Source organism: Phyllobates terribilis, unplaced genomic scaffold, assembly GCF_046119375.1.
Source record: "Phyllobates terribilis strain yellow unplaced genomic scaffold, ASM4611937v1 Scaffold_2__4_contigs__length_985480577, whole genome shotgun sequence".
Taxonomy (NCBI): Eukaryota; Metazoa; Chordata; class Amphibia; order Anura; family Dendrobatidae; genus Phyllobates; species Phyllobates terribilis.
In genome coordinates, this window is record NW_027362762.1 from 213,741,373 (window position 1) to 213,759,888 (window position 18,516).

Consider the following 18,516-nt stretch of genomic DNA (forward strand, 5'->3'; position numbering starts at 1 on the left):
TCACAGTGCACCAGCAGGGCGGGTGACCTGGTGCCCCACAGCACCCATACTGCGAGGCTGAGTCGCCATGACTCCAGGCCACACTACGGGCACAGCACCACTGGAACAATGGCCAACACACAGCACCAACTCCAAGTAAATACAGTTGAAACCAGAAGTAGTTTACATACACTATATAAAAAGACACATATGCATAATTTTCTCAATATGACATGAAATCAGAATAAACCTTTCCCGTTTTAGGTCAATTAGGATTACCATAATTTTTAATATTTGCCAAATGCCAGAATAATGAGAGAGAGAGAATGTTTTAAGGCATTTTTATTACTTACTGCAAAGTCAAAAGTTTGCATACACTAAGATTACTATGCCTTTAAACAATTCTGGACTATCCATATGATGATGTCATGTGTCTTGGCAACATCTCAATTAATTAGAGACACCTGTGGATGTATTTTAATGCACACCTGAAACACACTGCTTCTTTGTGTAGCATCATGGGAAAGTCTAAAGAAATCAGCCAAGATATAAGGAAGAGAATTGTGGATGTGCACGAGTCTGGCTCATCCTTGGGTACAATTTGAGGATACCTGAAGGTGCCTTGGACATCTGTACAAACAATTATACGCAAGTACAAACCAGATGGGAATGTCCAGCCATCATACCACTCAAGAAGGAGAAGGGTTCTGTGCCCAGAGATGAACATGCTTTGGTCCGACATGTGCATGTCAACCCAAGGACAAAAGCAAAAGACTTTGTGAAGATTATGGCGGAAGCTGGTAAGATTGTGTCAATAACCAAAGTGAAATGAGTACGGTATCAACATGGCTGAAAGGCCACTCTGCCAGGAAGAAGCCATTACTCCAAAAAAAACATAAAAAAGCCAGATTAATGTTTGTACACAGGAACAAAGACCTTAATTTTTGGAGACATGTCCTGTGGTCTGATGAAACAAAAATTTAACTTTTTGGGCATAATAACCATCGTTACGTTTGGAGGAAAAAGGGAGAAGCTTGGAAGCCTAAGAACACCATCCCAACTGTGAAACACGGGGGTGGCAGCATCATGTTGTGGGGTTGTTTGCTGCAGGAGGGACTGGTGCACGTCAAAAAAATAGATGGCATCATGAGAAAAGAAAATTATGTGGCAATACTGAAGCAACATCTCAAGACATCAGCCAGGAAGTTAAAGCTTGGGCAGTATGGGTATTCCAAATGGGCAATGACCCGAAGCAGACTGCCAAAATGGTAACAAAGTGGCTTAAGGATAACAAAGTCAATGTTTTGAAATGGCCATCACAAAGCCCTGATCTCAATCATATTGAAAATTTATGGGAAAAGCTGAAAAGGCAGGTGCGAGTGAGGTGACTGTTGGAATCTGTTTAGTGTAACAACTCCATTCCTGTGTATGTAAATGTTCTATTGCTAGGTTTGTGTATTGTCTATAAAATTGAAAAAAAAAACTCCCAGAGGTTCACACACAGAAAAGACCATGTGACTGTGTTCAGTTTCCTGTGTCTGTGCATGAGAGGAGAAGCAGCCTGCTGATGCTGCACAGAGACACTTAAGATATGTTTATTCCTGATTCCACAAAGCCTATCATATCTGTACCTGTTTATAGCTAATTAAAGCTTTGTTCTGTTGTCAACACGCTGTGAGAGTATCCTGAATGATCCGCTGCCAACAGCGACCTATAAACCTGGATCAGTTACACCAGTTTTGTCAGGAGGAATGGGCCCAAATTCCAACCAACTATTGTGAGCAGCTTGTGGAAGGATATCCCAAACGTTTGACCCAAGCCATTCAGTTTAAGGGCAATGGTACCAAATACTAATGAAATGTATGTAAACTTTTGACTTTGCAGTAAGTAATAAAAATGCCTTAAAACATTCTCTCTCTCTCATTATTCTTGCTTTTGGCAAATATTAAAAATTATGGTAATCTTAATTGACTTAAAATTGGGAAAGGTTTGTTCTGATTTCATGTCAGATATTGAGAAAAACATGCATATGTGTCTTTTTATATAGTGTATGTAAACTTCTGGTTTCAACTGTAGGTCTAAAAAACTCACCATCCATATTTTCTCAAACTGTGAGCTGAGAGCAAAAATATGCAGAACCGTCTTAGAGGCTCCTGCTAATTTAAAAGCACCTGGATCAAATAGGAGGAGTGGTGGTCCAAAAAAAACAAAAAAAAAGAGGGGACAGTATGCAATATTCCATAGATGTAAAGAAAGATAGAGACTGCACTTCCAAAAATCATACATGTCCAATTAATGCCGCTAGGCAAAAATTGGATGTGCAGTCCATGTTTTTTCTACAGCATTGGTAACAATACATAGCAAAATGTAAGCAACATGCAAATAGGCCTCTTCATTATATTAATAAAAGGTGAATCCAAATGTAAAGGGATGTAAAGTGACATAAAATAACATAATTTGTAACAATATATTAATTTGATCAAAACATAGGCCCCGATTCATAAATATCATTCAGAAATACGGCATAAAACACTTTGATAATTTACAGATTTTTTGTGCAACCCGATGTTGCACAAGTATTTTGCAACTTTTGGCATTTTCATGCTAATTTTGCCCAGCTCTGCTAAAATAGGTGGATTTGGAAAGAATGGGGGCATTATGCCTCAACTCACTATTTCATGAGTAACTGCATGATACCTTACTCTAGAAATCTTACTCCAGTCGCTGACTGGAGTAAAATTTGCGCCAAGACTCACAGAGGCAAAGGCCACTTCTCAGACACACTTGATTCATTAAGAGGCATAAGCCTCTTAATAGATCACGAGCGTCTGACTCCAGCACAACGACTTCTTAAGTCGGGCATTGTTCACGGTCTTGATTAATCCCAGCCTTAGTCGCCTCAGTTTTTAGAAGAAATTGCACAACCGTGAAACCCTTGATTACTAAACTGTAGAGGTCGTTGCAAACTATAAAGCACAGGAACTGTTTGAAGATCACCATATAATTCTTATTAATGCTAAGTAAGGATCATAATGATCATCATTAGTTCTAAGGAAAATAATGAAACATCCTTTAACTTCAGTTTGCGCTTTGCTAACATATTGTTATATTCTGCTACCAGAGCTAAGGAAAGAGAGGAGATCTGTCCCTACGATAGAACTCAGCTATATCCCTACGATGTAACAGGGGACCTGATCCTGCGATCAGACCTGCTAAAGTCCTAAGCTAGTCTGTACGGAGACCTATAGATGTGGGGAAGGAATCCCTACAAGTACTAAGGACTGGGAGGAAAATGGGACACCTCCTAACAGAAATAGTAGCAGACAGACAAACAAACAAAATATATAGAACACTAAGGTCCGTAGACCAAACAAACTAACAGAGTTAGATACAGAGCACAGGCTAGCTAGAAAGTAGTTATACAATGAAGTCCAGCAAAGCCAGAAGGGCGGAGCAGGATTAAATAGGCCAACAAGGTCATGTGACCAGCAAAGGAAAAAACCTAAGAGCAAGGTTCTAACAGTACCCCCCCTTCTAAGAGGATCCTCCGGATCCCCTAGGACCAGGCTTACCAGAAAATCTCCTGTGAAACGCTCTGATAAGTCTGGACGCGGAAACATCATCTGACCTCACCCAAGAGTTATCCTCAGGTCCGAAACCTTTCCAGGCCACAAGATACTGCAAACTACCTCTATACCGTCTAGAGTTAAGGATGCGAGAAATTTCATATTCCCCGTCCTCCACCACCGGAGGAACAGAGGCAGAGGCGTCACCATCCGACACAACAGCTTTTTTTTAACAGAGAGACATGAAATACCGGATTAATTCTCCAGGAGGTAGGAACCTCCAACCTAACAGCAGATTGGTTGACAACCTGAAGCACCTTAAAGGGCCCTACAAACTTGGGACCCAATTTCTTAGAAGGAATCCTCAACCGCAGATTCCTAGAGGACAACCAAACCATGTCACCAACAGCGAACAAAACCTCCTGTCGTTTCCTATCAAAGTAGTCTTTAGATTTTCTGTTGGCCTCCTGAAGATTACCACGCACATCCGTCCAAACTCTCTCCAAATCACCGGAAAAATTCTCCTCCTCAGGCACGGCAGATCCCAACTTGGAGAACGACCCAAACGACGGATGTCTCCCAGAACAACAAAAAAAAGGCGAACAATCAGCAGAAGAAGATGTATGATTGTTCAGAGCAAATTCAGCAAGTGGCAGAAACTCAGACCACCCCTCTTGATTGTCTGCCACAAAACAACGCAAGAACTGCTCAACATCCTGGTTTTTCCTTTCTGTCTGGCCATTAGATTCAGGATGATATCCGGACGAGAACGACAAATGAACTCCCAACCTGTCACAAAAGGCACGCCAAAAACGAGCCACGAACTGAGGACCCCTATCAGAAACAATGTCAGTAGGAACGCCATGAAGTCTGACAATTTCCTTGACAAAGGCCTTAGCGAGAGTTTTAGCGCAGGGCAGTTTGACGAAGGGAACCAAGTGACACATCTTGCTAAAACGGTCCACGACCACCCAGATGACAGTAAAACCCTCAGAGGGGGGAAGGTCAGTTATAAAGTCCATAGCCAAATGTGTCCAAGGAGCACTGGGAACCTCCAAAGGACAAAGCAACCACGCAGCAGGAGTATGTGAGGACTTAGATCTAGCACATATAGTACATTGACGCACCCACTTAATGACTTCCTTCTGCCATCCAGGCCACCAAAAACTGCGACCCACCAGTCTCTTGGTCTCAGAGATTCCGGGATGACCTGCCAACCGAGATTCGTGACACTCAACAAACAAATCTCTCCTAAAGGTCCCAGGCACAAACAACCTCCCATGAGGAGTGTTAGATGGGGCATTCTCCTGTGCTTTAAGAATCTCATCTTCCAAAACGGAGTCCAAAGCAGCTATCACAACACCTTCTTGTAAAATGTTCTCCTCTTTCTCAGCACCGACTATGGGAGAAAAACTGCGAGACAAGGCATCCGCCTTAACATTCTTAGTACCAGGGATGTAAGTAACGGAGAAATTAAACCGCGAGAAAAACAGTGCCCACCTAGCCTGACGGGCATTCAGGCGCTTGGCAGCATCAAGATATATCAGATTTTTATGATCCGTAAGAACCTGAACGGGAAATTCCGCACCTTCCAAGAAGTGGCGCCAGTGTTCAAATGCGAGTTTAATAGCCAATAATTCCCGATTACCAATATCGTAATTCAGTTCAGTCTCCGAAAATTTTTTTGAAAAAAAGGCACAGGGATGTAATCCATCCCCGTTATCCTGAGACAATACTGCGCCAACCCCCACAGAGGAAGCATCAACCTCAACCAAAAACGGCTTAGTCACATCAGGCTGCATAAGGATGGGAGCAGAGGTGAACCTCTCCTTGAGATACACAAAAGCTTCAATGGCCTCAGAAGACCACTGAACCGCATCAGCACCTTTCCTGGTGAGATCGGTCAGATGTTTGACAATACTAGAAAAATTTTTTATGAATTTTCTGTAATAATTGGCGAAACCTAAAAACCTCTGTATCGATTTCAAACCAATAGGCCTAGGCCATTCCTGTACAGCTTGAACTTTAACCGGGTCCATCTCAAAACCTTCGCTGGAGATAATGTAACCCAAAAAACTAATTCTCTGTACAGCGAACTCACATTTCTCCAGCTTAGCAAAAAGCGAATTGTCCATTAAAAACTGTAATACCTCACGTACGCTCCGCCAATGAGACTCCAGATCCGGCGAATAAATCAAAATGTCATCCAAATACACAACCACATTTTTGCCGATCAAAGGTCTAAGGATGTCATTAATAAGATTCTGAAAAAATGCAGGAGCATTAGTAAGACCAAAAGGCATAACCAGATTCTCAAAATGACCCACAGGAGTGTTAAAAGCAGTCTTCCATTCGTCACCCTCCTTCATGCGCAACAGATTGTATGCCCCCTTAAGGTCAATTTTAGAGAACCACTTGGCCCCCATTAACTGGTTAAACAGATCAGGAATCAATGGCAGTGGGTAAGGATTGCGTACAGTAATTTTGTTAATCTCACGAAAATCCAGACAAGGACGTAAACCGCCGTCCTTTTTTTTTACAAAAAAAAATCCAACCGCCACAGGAGACTTAGAGGGCCTAATGTGACCGGCGGCCAAACTTGTCTGTATGTATTCCTCCAAAGCCTTCCTCTCAGGAATAGTAAGGTTAAATAAACGACTTTTAGGAAGAGTCGCTCCAGGGACAAATTCAATAGAACAATCATAGTCTCTATGGGGAGGCAAAACCTGCGATTCCTTCTCAGAAAAAACTCTCCAAAAATTCTGAATAGGAACAGGCAATTCTCCCCTATCCAAAGCTGCAATACGCCCGTTACAACACTTGTCATAACATTTATGGCTCCAGGATTTAATTTCACTGGTAGACCAATCCAGTACAGGATTGTGAAATTTTAACCAGGGCAATCCCAATATTACTGGAGAAGGCAAGTTATTCAAAACTACCAAATCCAATTTCTCATGGTGAACACCATTAATAGTGAGAGGAAATTCACAGACCTTGAGAGTAATATTCTTCAAAGGGGAACCATCCACAGAAACCACAGCAATGGGGGATGATAAAGGTTCGGGTTTTAAATTGAGTCTTTCCAAGAATCCCCCATCAATTACATTCAGAGTAGACCCACAATCAACAAACACCTGAAATTCCATTAATTTTTCCTGAGCAATTGTGGAAGCAGCTAAAAATACACCCTTGGAATTTAAACAGGCAATACGGGCATGACTGACCATTTTTTTTTCTTTCTTCATACGAAGCTCACAGCCTTTAATCAAATGACCAGATTTTCCGCAATAGAAACACAAGCCTTCAGAAAATCTACGGTCTTTTTCTTGAGAGCGAGGTGCCACCAATCCAATCTCCATCGGTTCACCACTGTTAGTACACACATTCTCATAACCAGAAACTGACATAGCAGAGGATTTGCTCTCATTAACCCTTGCACGCAGTCTCCTATCCACCCGTATAGCTAATTGCATAGCCTGTTGCAAATCTTCAGGTGTAGGATAAGCAATTAGAAGGTCTTTAACCCTTTCATTGAGCCCAGCAAGAAATAGACTTTTCAGAGCAGAATCGTTCCACCCTGTTTGAGTAGACCAACGACGGAAATGAGTACAATATTTTTCCACATTACCTGATCCCTGTTTCAAACGTCTCAACTCAGTCTCAGCTGATGCGACACGGTCAGGATCATCATATAATAGTCCCAAAGCAGAAAAAAAACTATCCACTGATCTGAAGCATGTATCACTAGGTTGCAAAGAAAAGGCCCACTCCTGAGGCTCTTTGCGCAAAAGTGACATTATGAACCCTATGCGCTGGGATTCATCCCCAGAGGACTTGGGTCTCAAACGAAAATACAATAAGCAAGCATTTTTAAATGAAAAAAATTCTCGGTGTTCACCAAAAAATAAATCCGGCAAACATACCTTAGGCTCCAAGAAATGTGCTCCAGGACAGTTACTCACGTGATGATGGAGCTCGGCCACCTCCAGAGAGAGTCCCTGCAGGCGTTTAGCCAAATCCAGAACCGACACCATGATGGAACAGAAAAATCTTTCCTTAGAGAATTTGCAGGCTGGACTTACTGTTATATTCTGCTACCAGAGCTAAGGAAAGAGAGGAGATCTGTCCCTACGATAGAACTCAGCTATATCCCTACGATGTAACAGGGGACCTGATCCTGCGATCAGACCTGCTAAAGTCCTAAGCTAGTCTGTACGGAGACCTATAGATGTGGGGAAGGAATCCCTACAAGTACTAAGGACTGGGAGGAAAATGGGACACCTCCTAACAGAAATAGTAGCAGACAGACAAACAAACAAAATATATAGAACACTGAGGTCCGTAGACCAAACAAACTAACAGAGTTAGATACAGAGCACAGGCTAGCTAGAAAGTAGTTATACAATGAAGTCCAGCAAAGCCAGAAGGGCGGAGCAGGATTAAATAGGCCAACAAGGTCATGTGACCAGCAAAGGAAAAAACCTAAGAGCAAGGTTCTAACACATATTAGGCTAGACATAAAGGAAAAAGCTATTAAATATCTGAGTGCACACAGGCATAAAAAATAGTTGGTCTTCAGAATCTACTACAGTAATGGTCTCCAAACTGTGGCTCTCCAGTTGTTATAACACTACAACTCTCAGCATGGCCAGACAGCTGTAGATTGCAGTGTCTACAGATACTCAGTTCTTACATGCAGTGGCCAACTATTGCATACAAATGTATAGAATGTATAAGATGCTATAATCCAGCAGTAATTTTCTCATATTACATGTTGGTTTGTTAGCAAAATATATGATGGTCAACCCTATAGAGGTACATTCCCAGAGAGTAGCCTTTTCATTTACTTCAGACTTATTTTTTATTATTTGATCTAAGATTTGTGATTTATTTCCTGAATAAAAATATTTTCACATTTTTATATGAACATATTTTATATACATTGATTGTTACAGATAGCATGCATACTGATAATGACACGCCCCCTGGGCCATGGGGTACTCGGTAGCCGGGCCGGTCGATGCTGGGGGATGTTGCAGTGGCGGTGACCCGGTCCGTGACCCACGGCGGTCAATAAAAGCGGATTATAGTTTTTATAGTTTAATGTTCGTGACGCCACCTGTGGTATGCGGCTATATGGTGCCGCCTCTGCGGTGCGGATCCTCTGGAGCTGATGATGATGCAGCAGAGTTGGTTCAGCTCTCCACAGGTAGAGCTTAGCTCCAGGGCAGGAATTGGTGATGTTATAGATGTTGCTGTGCAGTGTAGTGCAGGGGATGGCGCAGTTAATAATCAGTCCACAACTTAATGGCGGTTTCCTCTTATCTTTACTTGCGGTGGTTAGGCAGACCGGGGCACGGGTACTAGCTGGTAGTAGAGGTCTGGGCGGCCTGGAAGCAAGTTGGGAATCCACCTCGCCAGGTGAAGTTGGAGGCCTTCCCTTTGCGCTAATCTCTTTGGCCCTGCTGCTTATAGTTGTGCTTTGGCCCTCGTCCCTGAGTAAAATGTCTTTGTGCTTACCGGTATGGCAGACAGCTCGGGCCTTCCTGGAGTGTCGCTCCCACGTGGCAGTGCTGGGCCCTAGGGTGCTGCTGAGCCTCCGGGCATCTGATGGGGCCAGGAGACCTGCAGTCTTCTGTCCTCCGGTTTCTGCTGCTGGGCCTTCAGTGCCCCACAACCTCGGACTCCTGTGTCCGGTTCTTCTGCACTCCTCTCTGGGGTGAACTGCCGTGCAGCTCCACTCCCCACGTCTTTCCTCGTCGCTGTCCTGTATTCAACTCCTCTCACTAACTCTAACTAACCCCGCCTCCAGATCCCAGTTGTTAAGGGGAGGAGGTCCCCTTGCTGGTCTGGAACCAGGAAAGTGTTGCATGCTAGTATACCTGACTAGGGGACCCCTGCTTGCTTCCAGGCATGGCATCACCTCCTGTGAGGGAGGCAATGCCACTGTGGCAACCGGACCCCTGGTGTGTCATATTCCCCCCTAGTTAAATTCAGTACTCCCCGACTGAGGATACCTTTTTGAACTAGCAATCAACAATAACAATTCACATTACAAATAGTTTACAAAATCGAAAATTACAAAAAACCCAACCAAAAATTTATAGCAGTCACTGTGGCGCTTAGTCGTTACGTCACAATCCGGGGATTGTCTTTTTCCAGATAATTGAAATTTGGCTGGTGGGAACCGCATCAACCCACTTTGTGTATCGTCCCTGGGCTTGACTTCAGGGCACACTGTCGTTGGGCCTGGTCTTCGGCCACGCCTGCAGTTTATTTTTAAAGCCACTTACTAACTATTTTCAATATTGTCCTGACCACACCCAGTCCTGTGGTCCGATTGTCCATAAATTTAACAACTATATATATCCAAGATTATTTAACGGTTACAACTATATATAACATACACTTTAGTTCCTCCAGCGGGCAGGGACATGACCTTTAGTACTCCGGGTCGATCTACGTAGTAAATTCCTGGAATACTTCTGCTTCAAAGGCTGGACCTTGGTCGGTCAGCACTCGTTCAGGGTAACCGTGCGGGCGACAAAAGTGTTGTTGAAACGCTTTGGCTGCCGTCTGAGCCATCTGATCTTTCACTGGCACTACTAACAGGAATCGGGAGTAGTGGTCTACTATGGTGAGAACATAGACATAGCCTGACCGGCTTGGGGCTAGCTTCACGTGGTCCAAGGCTACCAGTTCAAGTGGTTGTTTGGTGATTATGGGCTGCAGGGGAGCCCTCTGGCTAACACGGTCTTTCCGTCTCAGGTTGCATGGACCACATTCTAGACACCATCTCTCGATTGCTTTCCTCATGCCAACCCAGTAGAATTGCTCACGTAGCTGGACTTCCAACTTCTTCCACCCGAAGTGTCCTGCTCCATCGTGGTATGCTTCTAAGATCATTGGCACATTCTGCCTCAGGACTACCAACTGCCAGACCAGTTTGTGTGTCCGGGAGTTGATGCTTCTTCGACACAGCTTTCCCTCATAGATGAACAGCTTGCCCTTCTCCTTCCACAACTGTTGGGTCTCCTGTGGAGCATCAGGATCAGGGTGCGAGTCAGCTTGTGTCAGCAACTCCTTTACCAGGAGGACAGCTGGATCGCTATCCTGCGTCTCAGCCCATCCATGGTGGGGCAATGGGTTGAACGTGGCCTCTCTGCCAGCGGAGCGCTTGTCCCTTACACAGTGGGAGCACTGGGTCACCCCGTGACGATGGAAAGCGGGTAGCTCTATCTCCTCCAGCTCTTCTGGGTCTTCTCCCCCATCTGGCAAGTTGGGAATCCTGAACAGTGCATCAGCATTAGTGTTCTTATGCCCCGCCCGATACTTGATGGTAAACTCGTAGTTAGACAGTCGAGCCATCCATCGTTGTTCTAGGGCACAAAGCTTCGCAGTCTCCAGGTGCGTCAGCGGGTTGTTGTCCGTGAAGACTGCAAATCTGGAGGAGGCGAGATAGTGTTTAAAGCGCTCTGTTACAGTCCAGACTACGGCTAGAAACTCCAACTTAAAGGAACTATAGTTGTCGGGGTTCCTTTCAGTAGGACGGAGCTTCCTGCTGGCATAGGCAATCACTCTCTCTCTGCCCTGCTGTACCTGGGACAGCACCGCTCCCAATCCCACGTTACTGGCATCCGTATGGAGTATAAAGGGTTGGCCATAGTCGGGGTAGGCCAGGATTTCATCTCCAGTAAGAGCCATTTTCAGTCGAGTGAAAGATTCGTCTTCTGGTTTACCCATTTGAACGGAGGTTTCGGGTTCTTGGCCTTCTTGGACTGGCCCACTAAGAGGTCCTGCATGGGTGCCACTATCTTGGTGAAACCCTTGATGAATCTCCTGTAGTAGCCTACCAGCCCGAGGAACTGCCGCACTTCCTTGATAGTGGAGGGTCTTGGCCAGTCCTTGATTACGGTGACTTTTTCAGGGTCTGGTGCTACACCTTCGGCGCTTACGACATGACCTAGGTACTGCACCTTGGGCTTCAACAGGTGGCACTTGGACGGCTTTACTTTCAGGCCATAACCAGATAGGGCTTCGAACACCTCGGCCAGGTGCTCCAGGTGATCTTCATATGTCTTTGAGTAGACAATTACATCATCTAGGTACAGCAGGACAGTTTTGAAGTTTTTGTGTCCTAGGCAACACTCTATTTACCGCTGGAAGGTTCCTGGGGCGTTGCAGAGCCCAAATGGCATGCAGTTGAACTCACTGAGGTCCATTGGTGTTGTAAACGCTGTCTTTTCTCTGTCCGCCTCTGCTACGGGAACCTGCCAATACCCACTGGTGAGATCCAAAGTGGAGACATAGTTAGTTGATCTCAGTGCTGCTAATGATTCCTCAATTCTGGGTAATGGGTAGGCGTTCTTATGTGTAATGCGGTTAATCTGCCTGTAATCAACACACATCCTCATTGCACCATCCTTCTTTCTAACGAGAACTAATGGAGCTGCCCAGGGGCTACAACTATCTCTGATCACCCCAGCCTCCTTCATCTCCCGTAACATTCCTTTGGCACATTGATAGTGAGCTGGGGGTACAGGCCAGTACCTCTCTTTAATGGGCGGATGATCTCCTGTGGGGATTGGATGTTGGACCCCTTTTACCTTCCCAAAGTCTAGTGGGTGTTTGCTAAAGACTCGCTCATATTCTTGGACCACCTGGTATACTCCATGCTTTTGGTGCAAAGGGGTGGAGTCAGTGCCCACTTGTAGCTTCTGACACCAATCCTCCATCTGCCCCTTGGAGCCATTATCCTCCGCCGGTTTGGATGGAGGCAAAGGTTCCACTGTCTTTATTGCATTGTTACTGACAGTGAATAGCTTATCAAGGGTAGCATACCGGGGTAAATGGACCTCTTTCTCCCCACAATTCAGGATGCGTATCGGAACTCTCCCCTTGCGGACATCGACTACCCCCCCCTGGCTGTGAAGATGGTGGGCCTACTGTCAGAGTACACGGGTTCTACTAGGGCCTGATAATCTTGACCCCTGAGACCTATTGCTGCCCGACACCATATTAACATTTCACTCCTAGGGGTCATTGCAATGGGGAATGGATCACTCATCCTGACACTGCCGACTTCTCCACCAGACAGCTCTACCTGTTGTCTTTTCATCAGGGCTCTGATCTCCTTCTGCAGAACTCGCTGCTGACTGGAACTGGCAGTCTCTGCGACCTGTTGCAACAAAAGAGTAATTTCCCCAAGACAATTCTCTATCACATTGGTGCCTATAGTTATCATAGGATGACTTTCTCGGCGATCAATATCAACAATAATCATTCCTTGTGAGGGCAATTCTACTCGGCCAACTTTTATGGTCACCTCTTTATACCCCACCTGAGGCAAGGGCTGACCATTGCTGGCATAGATGTTAAGATGTTCATCTGGACTGCAGGTAATGTCTGAGTCAATCCAGTATCGTTTATAAAGGATATATGGCATCGTTGTCACCTGGGAACCAGTGTCCAGCAATGCGTTCATCGGGATGCCATCAAGCACGACAGGTAGGACCGGTCGTCCTCCCACGTACTTGTCTCGCCAGCTTTGTGGGCCTGGTCATATTACTCCTGCGGGATGGCCCTCTGCCCCAGGGGTTGCTCGTTTTAAATCGCAGAATCTTGCAAGGTGCCCCGCCTTTTGACAGCGGCGGCAGATGGGTTGCCCGTCTTGGTCATAGCGATCGCTGTTTCTCCCTCCGGTCAGTGGAATTCTTCTCTGCCGTCACCACGGGACGTCATCTGGACTGGAAGCCAGCAAGACTCTTTCCTTTGGAGACACTTGCATGGTTTTGGTTAGTGTAGCCACACTTTTGGTCAGCTCCTGGACCTGAAGGCGTAGGTCTGCAGACGGGTCATTATCTAGGGTCTGCGTGTCAGCCTCCACAGGTGCTGGGGAAAAGGACGCCACCTTCTGGTGGTATGTGATAGCTGGGCGTCGGAGGGATGCAGTGCCACCTGGGGTTGGTTCTCATAGCACCCGGATGGCTCGGTCTTTAAATTGCGCAAAGTCCAAATCAGGGTTTTGCGGAGCCATAATGCGCAGCTGTGTCCGGTGAGCGTTAGACAGGAGCCCCTCAATAAACTGATCAGTTAGCAATCTGTCCTCGTCTCGCACACTGTTGGGGTCTACCTGTTTAATGGCCCACAGCGCCTCCTGCAGGTTTAGAGCATAGTCCCGTACACTGTCCTGCACCCTTTGTTTGCACCCGTAGAACTTCATTTTAATCTCTGCTGCTGTGCAGGTGTCAAAGGTATACTTCAACCGGGCCAGTATTTCCTTAACAGTGCCTTTGTCCCTGCCTGGCCAGGACTTCATCTCTCTCTGGGCTGCACCGATTAGCTGGCCTATGAGGATGCTGACTTTTTGCTCCTCAGACAGGGGGTACACTTTAAACAAACTGCGCAGTCTCTCCTCAAAGTCGGTCAGGGTGTGCGACTCCCCTGAGTACTGGGACAACCACGCCGCCCCTGGTATATATCGCATTGATAACGGCATCACAGTGGCGGCGGCCGCGCCCGCAACTGGATCCTCTCCCAGGTTGGGTATCTTCCTCCACCCTAGTGAACCTCAGCCAGGTCCTGGGTTTCTACTGATGTACCAGTATGCTGCTCTGCAGGTCACTGTACAGCTGCACTCTTGCTGCACAGCTTCTCACACTTGTATTGTATTCACAGAGCTGCAGCAGCTGGGTGGATGGGATCACACAGCCCTCTGCAGGGGGAGGCGACAATCTCCCCCCTCAGTCTGATGCAAAGGGGAAGGCTGGCACCTTTCAGCCTGAGTGACAGATAATTCTGGTACAGTCTATGCAAGTGGGAGGGGCCTATTTTGGCACCGATTCCGAGGCTCCTCCCACAATGGGACACCCCACATACAGTTATATGAAAAAGTTTGAGCACCCCTATTAATCTTAAGCTTAATGTTTTAAAAAAATTGGTGTTTTTGCAACAGCTATTTCAGTTTGATATATGTAATAACTGTTGGACACAGTAATGTTTCTGCCTTGAAATGAGGTTTATTGTACTAACAGAAAATGTGCAATCTGCATTCAAACAAAATTTGACAGGTGCATAAGTATGGGCACCTCACCAGAAAAGTGACATTAATATTTAGTAGATCCTCCTTTTGCAAAAATAACAGCCTCTAGTCGCTTCCTGTAGCTTTTAATGAGTTCCTGGATCCTGGATGAAGGTATTTTTGACCATTCCTCTTTACAAAACAATTCCAGTTCAGTTAAGTTTGATGGTCGCCGAGCATGGACAGCCCTCTTCAAATGATCCCACAGATGTTCAATGATATTCAGGTCTGGGGACTGGGATGGCCATTCCAGAACATTGTAATTGTTCCTCTGCATGAATGCCTGAGTAGATTTGGAGCTGTGTTTTGGATCATTGTCTTGCTGAAAGATCCATCCCCTGCGTAACTTCAACTTAATAGCTGATTCTTGAACATTATTGTCAAGAATCTGCTGACACTGAATGGAATCCATGCGTCCCTCAACTTTAACAAGATTCCCAGTGCCGGCATTGGCCACACAGCCCCAAAGCATGATGGAACCTCCACCAAATTTTACTGTGGGTAGCAAGTGTTTTTCTTGGAATGCTGTGTTTTTTTTGCCGCCATGCATAACGCCTTTTTGTATGACCAAACAACTCAATCTTGGTTTCATCAGTCCACAGGACCTTCTTCCAAAAAGAAATTGGCTTCTCTAAATGTGCTTTTGCATACCTCAGCTGACTCTGTTTGTGGCGTGTTTGCCGAAACGGCTTCTTTCGCATCACTCTCCCATACAGCTTCTCCTTGTGCAAAGTGCGTTGTATAGTTGACCGATGCACAGTGACACCATCTGCAGCAAGTTGATGCTGCAGCTCTCTGGAGGTGGTCTGAGGATTGTCCTTGACTGATCTCACCATTCTCCTTCTCTGCCTTTCTGATGTTTTTCTTGGCCTACCACTTCTGGCCTTAACAAGAACTGTCCTTGTGTTCTTCCATTTCCTTACTATGTTCCTCACAGTGGAAACTGACAGGTTAAATCTTTGAGACAGCTTTTTGTATCCTTCCCCTGAACAACTATGTTGAATAATCTTTGTTTTCAGATCATTTGACAGTTGTTTTGAGGAGCCCATGATGCCACTCTTCAGGGGAGATTCAAACAGGAGAACAACTTGCAAGTGGCCACTTTAAGTAGCTTTTCTCATGATTGCATACACCTGGCTATGAAGTTCAAAGCTCAATGAGGTTACAAAACCAAAAAATGTGCTTTAGTAAGTCAGTAAAAAGTAGGTAGGAGTATTTAAAACAAGAAAATGATAAGGGTGCCCATACTTATGCACCTGTCAAATTTTGTTTGAATGCAGATTGCACATTTTCTGTTAGTACAATAAACCTCATTTCAAGGCAGAAACATTACTGTGTCCAACAGTTATTACATATATCAAACTGAAATAGCTGTTGCAAAAACACCAATTTTTATAAAACATTAAGCTTAAGATTAATAGTGGTGCCCAAACTTTTTCATATAACTGTATCATTAACTCCGCATGTGCTACAGTAATGGCTGCACTTTATACAGTTATACACAGTCTTTGTGGCACACAGGACCCGGTTTTACCGGGCTTCGTGAATCCTGTTCGTGATGCCAAGCTGACGCGCCCCCTGGGCTGTGGGGTACTTGGTAGCCGGGCCGGTCGATGCTGGGGGATGTCACAGTGGCGGTGACCCAATCCGTGACCCAGGGCGGTCAATAAAAGGGGATTATAGTTTTTATAGTTTAATGTTTGTGACGCCATCTGTGGTATGCGGCTATATGGGGCCGCCGCTGCGGAGCAGATCCTCTGGAGCTGATGATGACGCAGCAGAGTTGGTTCAGCTCTCCACAGGCAGAGCTTAGCTCCAGGGCAGGAAGTGGTGATGTTATAGATGTTGCTGTGCAGTGTAGTGCAGGGGATGGCGCAGTTAATAATCAGTCCACAACTTAATGGCGGTTTCCTCTTATCTTTACTTGCGGTGGTTAGGCAGACCGGGGCACGGGTACTAGCTGGTAGTAGAGGTCTGGGCGGCCTGGAAGCAAGTTGGGATTCCACCTCGCCAGGTGAAGTTGGAGGCCTTCCCTTTGCGCTAATCTCTTTGGCCCTGCTGCTGTGCTGTGGCCCTCGTCCCTGAGTAAAACATCTTTGTGCTTACCCGTATGGCAGACAGCTTGGGCCTTCCTGGAGTGTTGCTCCCATGTGGCGGTGCTGGGCCCTATGGTGCTGCTGAGCCTCCGGGCGTCTGATGGGGCCAGGAGACCTGCAGTCTTCTGTCCTCCGGTTTCTGCTGCTGGGCCTTCAGTGCCCCACAACCTCGGACTCCGGTGTCCGGTTCTTCTACTCTCCTCTCTGGGGTGAACTACCATGCAGCTCCACTCCCCAAGTCTTTCCTCGTCGCTGTCCTGTATTCAACTCCTCTCACTAACTCTAACTAACCCCGCCTCCAGATCCCAGTTGTTAAGGGGAGGAGGTCCCCTTGCTGGTCTGGAACCAGGAAAGTGTTGCATGCTAGTATACCTGACTAGGGGACCCCTGCTTGCTTCCAGGCATGGCATCACCTCTTGTGAGGCAGGCAATGCCACTGTGGCAACCGGACCCCTGGGGTGCCACAATAAGAGAATTTGTTAATGCTTATGGCTAGCTTTATATTTCCGGCCATGTTTACGTGTCCGTTTATCCTTTCTATTTTATTTTCCTTTTAGAACAGACAAATGGAACAGATAAACAGAATTAGGATCATCCGCGTTCCTATTTCGAATAGAAGCAGATGGGCCCCATTTTTTTATATGTGGTCCATCTTATTTCTGTTTAGTATAATTTTTTTAGAAAGTTTCTGCCTGCAGAAACTTTTTCTTTCGTTGTTAAAATAAACATGAGATGGAAACCAAACAGACCAGGAATAAATCAATGTAGCATTTCTGTTTTTGTTTGAAACAGGAATGCACAGGATCCTAATTCCGTTTATCTGTTCCGTTTGTCTGTTCTATATGGGATAAATAGAAATAATATACGGACATGTGAGCAGAGCCTAATCTGATCTGAAGTCCAATCTTTTGAATGCATTGATGGAAACATAACACACAAAATATAGTTTCCAAAAAAGCATTTGAATGGACATTTGTACATTTTAGCTATATGTTTTTGTATGTTCACACTTTCATAGTTTGTGTTATCTTCATATTTTGTTAGGACATTGTATGACTCATATTGTACGAATCCAAATTTACTGCTTGTATTATAATCTAAAACTTTTTTGTGCAAAATATTCTTGGAGATTTTAAAAACATACACATAATTTTTACTAGCAGTAAAGTCGCAATTCACTGCAATTATCTTACCTGTGAGGACTAGAGATGAGCAAACATGTCCCGAGCATTTTACTGAAGATCAGCCCAATTCGGCAAAATTGCGGTAAATGATAAGAGGCATGTGACTGAAAAACATCATTCTTGATGAATTGGCCCCTATTAATTGGGTGTACTAACAGTCTGGTGCTGTTTTGTAGAGATGACGAAAAACGTTCGGCAATTTCAAATATGGCACGAATGTTGCACATTTGGATTCGTGATTGGTCACCTGAGCCTTTTTACTTAAAATCAGCAAAATTCGGTAAAAGTGTGGCAAATGATTGCGTTTCCACTACTGTATTTTTTATGACTTTGGCTAGGGTAGTGGTGCTGTATGATGAGAGGGGGGACATGTTTGATGAGGGGAGGTGGTGGGGAGACGTCAGAGTAGTGGCGTGCTGTTAATCTAAGTTATTTTTTTTTCTTAATGTGTGCAGATTCCGGCAAGCCAATCAGGGCGCAGGAACTATCAACAACATCCAGACACAAGGGCTTGTGCCATTGCCTGCTGAAGTCACATGTCCCTCTCCATGTAAAGAGCAGACTTGTTGTTTTAGCGCCATTTTGTCAGGGTAACAGCGCAGAGAGGC

General features: G+C 45.3%; 1 protein-coding gene across 3 annotated transcripts in view; it reads left to right on the forward strand.

Moving 5' to 3' along the window:
• Positions 1–18,516, forward strand: part of ERICH6B (glutamate rich 6B) — a 311,898-nt gene that overhangs the window by 153,558 nt on the left and 139,824 nt on the right. The gene's annotated exons all lie outside the window — the stretch shown is intronic.